Source organism: Zonotrichia albicollis, chromosome 11, assembly GCF_047830755.1.
Source record: "Zonotrichia albicollis isolate bZonAlb1 chromosome 11, bZonAlb1.hap1, whole genome shotgun sequence".
Classification (NCBI taxonomy): domain Eukaryota; kingdom Metazoa; phylum Chordata; class Aves; order Passeriformes; family Passerellidae; genus Zonotrichia; species Zonotrichia albicollis.
Genome location: NC_133829.1, coordinates 20,340,677 through 20,347,172, shown reverse-complemented (window position 1 = coordinate 20,347,172; position 6,496 = coordinate 20,340,677). Strand labels below are relative to the sequence as shown.

Genomic DNA, 6,496 nt, shown 5'->3' with positions numbered 1-6,496 from the left:
AGTATTGTGAATTCAGCCCAAAAGTTTGAGCGACCTTCCCTAAGTCCTTGAGTATTTCATGACCCATCCTTTCCCACCTTGGGTTCTGTCCCTGGGCATCATATGTCACTGGCATTGTCAGATCTCCTGATCCCGGAAATAAATGCTTTTCTTTTGCCAATGCTTTTCTGATTCGCTTCCAATCCATCGTCTTCACCGGCTCCTGAAATTCTTCTTCTTCAGGTTCCGTTGGAATTTGCATAAATAATGGTACTGTGGATGTCGTTGGTTCATCACGTCTCATTCTTCGCCTTGAGGTTTTTGGCCTCGCTCCCAAATCCGAAAAGGAAGCTCGAGGATCCTGTTGATGTTTCTTTTTTGTTGTGTCCACTGAATGCAAGAAGCTCTTTGTTGCTTCTGCTGCTGACAGCATCCATATAGGAACCCCTTCTGATGCTGTGATCCTTATAACATTTCCTTCTTGTAGCTGTTCTTCATCTGAGCTTTCATCATCTTCATGAAACCTCGAAGTCGATGGATAATCCCTTTGTTGTGTTGGCATTGTTTTCTTTAAAATGCTTTTCTTTTTATATAATGTTGGGAAAAATTGCTGCATTGTTGCAGTCTCGCCACGAGATGGCGCTGTGGCTCCGCCGATCCAATCCGGCATGGCGTGCACTTCTGTCTTCCAGCCACCAGATGGCGCTGTCACCGGCTTCCCTGGCTCTGGTGACGTAGCGTACTCTACTGCTCCACTTCCTGTCAGTGGCCATGTTGGCCGCCCCGTTCCGGACCGTGTTTGCTCGGCTTTTAATTCAGCTGAAATTGGGGTTTGAACACCAGAACGTCTCTCTTCAAGGGGTGAGTCTTGGACTCCGAGGGTTTTGATCAAGGGCACCAAGTCTGGAGAAGGCGGGGGGCCCCGGGATATGAATTCCCTGGCATGGCCCCTCCTCACCCGGGATGTTACAGGGGGAGTGGCCCGCTCCCGCCCGCGCTGTGCTCTCTGCGCCTGCGTGCTCTCCGAGCCGCTCCCTGTGTCTCCCGAACTACTTTCACTGTCTCCATCTTGTTCCGCCCCTGAGATATCTCCCCTTCGGTCTGCCCCTGACGCTGTCTCCTCCTCCTCCGACCCTGTGTCTATTTCCCCTTTTGCCGGTGCGTGCAGCCTCCCTCCCGCCGGCAACCGCGCGCGTTCCGCGATACGGGCTGATCTGCACATGGGCTCTAACGTCACAACCGTGCGCCTCCTACGTCTCCGCATGGCAGCTTTCTGGGGCTGCGCAAATCCCCCGGTTTCGCTGCTTGGGTCAGACGCCCCGGCGTTGGTTTGTGGTTCCCCCGAGTTTTCGCGAATTCCGCCCGCCGCACGCGCTTCCGCACTCCCCCCGGCCCTGAGTCAAGCAAAGCCGCGCGAAAACACGTGTCCCTTGTTTTTTCTTCACCTGTGCTCCCCGCCTGCTCTGCTGCAGCCTGGCCGCGAGAAAGCGCCTCCCCCGGTCCCTTCTTCCCCCCCTGCTCCCCCCCTTCTGCTCCTGAGTCCTCCATGCTCTCTGGAGTTTCCGGACGCTTTGGGAGTTTCCTGGGGTTTCTGGGTTTTGGGACCGGGTGTTTTAATAATATTTCTTGCTCTTTTTCTCCAAGAGCATTTTCCTCTTCGCCTTTTAAGGCCAGAGCTATTTTTTTCCCGGAGTCATGCTCCTCCCCCTCATTTGAGGGCCCCCCAGATGTCTGCTGCATCTGTTGGTTTTCCTGAAATTTCGTTTGCATAGAAATACCTTCCAGCATTATTCTTGCAGGAGACAACAGCTTCAACGCTGTTTCATCCTTTTTAGTAGCTAAGAAATATAAGTGTCTGTTTATCTCCTGCCAAAACCCCACTTCAAATAGCAGGCACGTTTCTGCCAGTGGGTAGTTTAGCCTTGCCCATAGCAATAATTGTTTTAATTCTTTCTTTGGAATTCCCTCTGTGTATGCTTGTGTCACGCCTTGTAAGGCGGACAAAATTTCCCGTTGTTCCTGGGAAAGTGTGCCCCCCATGTTCTTATTTCTGGGCTTTCTTACCAAATCTTTCGTCAGGGCAGTCCGGAGGTCTCGGTCTCTGTCCAGCAGATCACGAGAGGTTGTCCCAGGGCGCCTTTCTGGGTCCGGTCCAGGCTGTTCTGCTACGAATTGTCTTTGGCAGAAACTGAGAGATGGGATTCTCAGTGACTGCTGTTTTTTGCAGACTCTGTTGGCTTTTTGTTTTCTTCTTCTCTCTGGTCTTCAGGGCTTTGAGGGTGCTGCTCCCCCCCGAAAGGTTGTGGTGGGGGTGCCCGGTCAGGGAACGCCAATTGTCGGGTTTTCTCGGCTGTTTGAAGGGCCTGGAAAGGCCCGGAGTGGCCTTGGGACAGCCCGCGTATCGAAGGATGAGAAGAGGCTTCAGTTCTTCTTTCGGTTTTTATGTTTATTAATTGTTTATCTAAAAGATGTTCTTTCAGCCCGACAGAGGTCTGCTCAGCAGTCAGCCATGAGCACACTGTACCGCCCTCCGTACAGACACCTATCTTTATACCCATGGTTACGTGTACAATATTTATCATTTTTCCCCAATACCATTTATTCTTATTGCTGGGTGCACTTTCAGTAATAACCAATCCAAAAATGCCACCATCACCAAAGAAGATGGAGGAGAAGAAGAAGAAGAAGAAGAAGGAGGACAGGACACACCCCAATTCCTCCATCTTACTTCTCTAAACCCCCCTGTACATAAATCCTAAACCCTGTGTCTCACCCTCTAATTAGCTAATCTTTTCGCCATTCACCCCGGTGAAGTCCTCTTATCTTCATACAGGTGTCGTCTCCCGTGTAGGGTCAAAGTCCTGCCACCAGACACTTCTGGCAACATTCCAGGACTCCCGGGCCCCCCAAGGGTGGTCTCGGTGGCCCGACATCTCAGGACTCAGATCCTGAGATCCCACATTTGAAGACATTAAAAGTACACCCAGATAGAATCCTGGGCAAGAGGCTCTAGGTATCCTGGTGTAAGCAGGGGCGTTGGGCCTGGTGATTCCCACCAACCCCTTCCACTCTCATTCATTCTGTGCTAGTGAATTCTCTTTGAGATGCATTTCAAACACTGGCATGACAAAGTTCTGTGCAGACAGAGATCCAAATGGACATGGGATCTAAGTTCCTTAAGCACTGTTCAAGAAGAATATAAAACTCTGAGAAAAGTGTCTCTTCCCTAACTGAATCCCTTTCATGGGAAAATTCCCCAGATATAGAAAGATCTTCCATATGCATGCTTAAGAATGACACTGGCTGAGCAAATTTCTCCCTATGTGTGTCTAAGACCAGCTAGGATCTTCACCAAAAGTGTTGTCAACATAGTCACAGAATGTATATTGTTAAGAAGTGACAACTTACATCAGAATGGCAAATATTGGTCCACAAAATGTATTAATGTATGGCAATTATCTACTTGGGTTCAAAATAAAAATAAAAACAAAGATTTGGTCTTTATTTCTCAATTTCATTGCACTATTAATAAGGGAAGAAAAAGACCTAAGTCCTTAACTCTCTTAACTCGAAGAAAGATTTTAAAAATTCCTTGTAAAAAATGGATCATAATTATCAGACTATGAAACCATTTTAGGTGGGAAAAAAAGTCCTAAATTTGTTGAGATAGTGGCAAAGAAGCCAAGAAAATAGGAAAGAAACAAAAAGAGAGCAAAAGAGTCAGCTTCAGTCTGCTAGAAAAAGGAACCCCCAGTTAGTTGAATTTCTAATGTATTCATGCGCTTGATTCAGTAACTGGTCAATGTAAAAACCAATCCTTTTGTACAACTTCTCTAGCAGCAAAAACTCCAACATCACCACCATCATGCCTGTTCCAGACATATTTAAAAGAGAAAAGATGATTTTCTTGAAAATCTACTTGCATAAAAGTTGCAAGACATTGGAGGAGTTCTCCACATTCTCCTTCCTCCATCCGTCTCGAAAGTATATTTGATAAAATACACAAAAAAGTACATGATTTATAAGGTAGAGTCAAATGGATGATTTGGGAATTGATCTCTTGTTGATAGTAAACTTCATATCAACTCTCTGTGAAGTTTCTAAAACAAATGATGGAGTTAGGGTATGAACCTGCCACAAGTGTTAAGCAAACATACACACTCCCCTTCAGGTGCCCCCCTTTCCACACACACCTAGGCACACACAGAGATAAGCATAGCAGATCATGAACACCTTGGAAAGACTGAAATGCTAAATGCCTCACTTTGTGGGCAAAAGAGCTGATGCAATAATTTAAATGCCTGGTACAAAAATTCTGTTTAATATCTACCTCCTATTTAAAACTCAGCTTTTCATTTAATTCTATTTACAGAATATTTTCATTTCATTTGTTGCTTTAAAATGACTTAGTTCTCATGTGTTGTATGTCTAGGAATATTTTCTTCGAAAAATAGAAAAAAATAGATGATATCTTTTCAGCAGAAAACATTGGTTGATACAATTTTAAACCATCATGATATGGAAGAATTTTTTGTCCCTCTCTAAGGTGGAAGAAGAATTTGGACCACAGATCATTTGCAATGAAATACTTGACATTTTTAAGACGCTTTCAATCAGTTTTGATCCTCAATTGCTTATTCATTGTAAACAGTAATTTTTTCAGTGAAAGGAAAGTGTGTGTGGTATATCTACATTATGTTTAAACCCAATTCCTACTAATGGCCAGGCTGAACTCCAGTAAATAATGTCCTGAATGATATTTTGCCACCTTCTTTAGCACTTCATAAAATCCTAACATGATGAAGTGTTGAAATACAGAGATTTTCTCTTAGAGAGTATCTCATGTTGAAACCCATCCCATGGATTTTATGCTGTAATTTTTATCTCTTTTAAAATTTGCTATCTTCTGCATAGTTTTCATGAACCTGTTACAGTAGCGAAAATCACAGATAAATGTAAATTTGTACAACTTTGATTTTACCCCAAGAGCTGAGAGAAAACTTGCTCCTATACTTCAATCCGAGTTTCTTCTACAGTCAAACTTTGTTTCTCTACCATCAAGATTCTCCTTTGTTGCTGCTCCAAGTCCCGTCCAACCTGACCATGAATACTTTCATGGATGGGACACCCACAACTTCTCTGGGCAACCTGTTGCTGTGGTCCAGCACTCCCACAGTAAAAAATGTTTTCCTTTCATCTAATATGTCAGAAATAAAATAAATCTAGGCATATAAACTTGGAGTAAAAATTAAAAATTCTTTTGATTTGAAGCACATTTTATATGAATACTGACTTACAGGTGAATAAAATATGTTGATGGGTATTTGAGCTGACAATTTTTGAAAAAGTGCATGGAGTTTAAAATTATAACCAGCAAAATGAAAAACTTCTTGCCATTTTTTCTTTCCTCTCATATTCAAAATTGCATATGCCAGATATCAGTGCTTCATGCAAACCTCTCAGATGCTCTCAGAGAAAAAGCTTTTCTTTCAGACTAAGTTGCGGTTGACGTAGAACACTAGTAGTAGTGAAAGTTTTTCTGGGCATAGTGGCAGCACCTTCTCATTGGATTTGTGTGCAGAATGCATTTTATCCAAACTGGAAAATTGATCCCAGCTGTGTTCTATTTATCATTCTTACTGCATCAGGCCTGAAGATTCTGTGAAAAGTAGCCTGTGGACCTTGAAGATAGCTCATGTGAAACAGATGAGAGGTGATGGAGAAGTTGAGGGAGAGAATAAAGAGCATATGGCCCAGTACGGACACCAGAAAGTATTTCTTCATGTGATCCATAGCCTGAACAATTGTTTAGCACCCTTTAAAAGGTGGTGTTTGACAAACAGGGCTGAAGCAGATCTTCAAAATATCCGGGAGAATAAAATCCATTGAAGCAAATTCCCCTGGCCAGTCACCTTGCTGCTGCTAATTCACCCTCCATACCAGCTGATCAGGCCTAACAATGCTGCTGCAAAAATATTGTGAAAAAGGTAGGCACATTTTCACAGATGCAGGGAAAATCTCCTTGGATGATGATTCCAAGGCATAACTTGATGGAGCAAGTTATGCAACCTTGTCTACTGGCAATATCTAAGTTGGTGAGTTCACCATCTGTCAGCATCACTTTAGAAAATGTTGCCTTCTGATACAAGGCAGGCGGCCTGGTTTCAGGAAACAGCACGGCGACCCCCTTCCCCAGGGTCGCTCGGGCCTAAGAACCACGCGGACACCAATATGGTGGAGGATCAAAGGCCTTTATTCTCTCTTCTCGTGGGGTTTTATAGTTTAGGGGGCTTCTACGTCAGGTGAGGGTCTGTCTTTACCATCTATGGTTAGTGAGGAATGGAAAGTTACTGGGCAAGTGGAAAGTTACTGGCATCTGGTTCAGGGGGCTGCATTCCTATGTTAATTTTCTTATCTAAGGGGACAGGGGCCCTGTCTTCCCGTAACATCACGAGATCTTCCGAACGCCAGGCCCTACCTGCTACATCTCCCCCCCCTTTTTCACAAATGAATGAGG

At 44.4% G+C, this 6,496-nt stretch overlaps 1 long non-coding RNA gene across 3 annotated transcripts in view; it reads left to right on the top strand.

Annotated features, from left to right (window-relative positions):
• The first annotated feature begins 261 nt into the window (after positions 1-261).
• Positions 262-6,496, top strand: part of LOC141730595 (uncharacterized) — a 40,236-nt gene continuing 34,001 nt past the window's right edge. For all 3 annotated transcript variants that reach the window (XR_012582200.1, XR_012582201.1, XR_012582199.1), the window contains exon 1: positions 262-840. This is a non-coding gene — a long non-coding RNA (uncharacterized LOC141730595). The remainder of the gene's footprint in view (positions 841-6,496) is intronic.